The following is a 936-nucleotide window of genomic DNA, read 5'->3' as shown; positions in this document are numbered from 1 at the left end:
TTAAATTTCTGTTCTCCCGTAGCTGTAATACTTTGGACTGATTTGAGAGAGTCTTTACTGTCAAGGTTTCTTGTTATGATTAGTAATAAATTCTCGATTGAATAACGAAAATAATGTGTCTGGATTTTTTTTTTAATTAATGTTAATTTTAAAAAATCCAAACATTTGATTTAAATCTGAGTTCTGGAGTTTTCCGGGGACGATTCGATGTGCTGCAGAACACACAAAACAATATGGATGGACTTTTATCTAGAAATTAAACAGAAATAGAATTTGGATGTAGGATGTTGGTGGACACACCAGAAGACCTGGACCCGACACAATCTAATAACAAGTGTTTTACTGTAAAAGGGTCCTGACACGCTATGCATTGAGGCTGGACTTCACGTTTTAATCACCCATCCGGAGACGGGCAAGGACAACCTCGTCTCGGCGCCTCTCTCTGTAGCTACATTGTAGGGTGCCGTTCACCGATTTCAGGTTTTATAAAATGTAATTTGTTATCTACGCATTGATTCCAATTATTGTGCCACTGTACGTGATCTCTTGAATTTTGTTATATTTTTTGTTCCGTTTATAAATTAATTATAAAATCATATTTTGTCAATGATTTGAAAACAATTTAAAGATACTTAAAGCCAAATACTGTTTGGACTTTTTGGCCTGTATCTGTTGGGTGCGGTAATTTAATCCCATCAAATGTTTATACATGCAATTCCATCAACAAATTATTTTTCTTTTCTCTTCATAATATGTATATACCGGTATATATTTTATATGTCTTTTCAATATCAAAATAAAAGGTTAGAATTTAAACCATTAGACTCAATTNACGATTGCGTACGAGAGAATGATTCTACACATGAGCAACGATTGCATACGAGAGAATGATTCTACACATGAGCAACGATTACGTACTAGAGAATGATTCTAAAC

Source organism: Mizuhopecten yessoensis, unplaced genomic scaffold (assembly GCF_002113885.1).
Source record: "Mizuhopecten yessoensis strain PY_sf001 unplaced genomic scaffold, ASM211388v2 scaffold503, whole genome shotgun sequence".
In the NCBI taxonomy this organism is placed as follows: domain Eukaryota; kingdom Metazoa; phylum Mollusca; class Bivalvia; order Pectinida; family Pectinidae; genus Mizuhopecten; species Mizuhopecten yessoensis.
The sequence above is the reverse complement of the archived record's forward strand: the minus strand, read 5'-3'. Positions refer to the sequence as shown.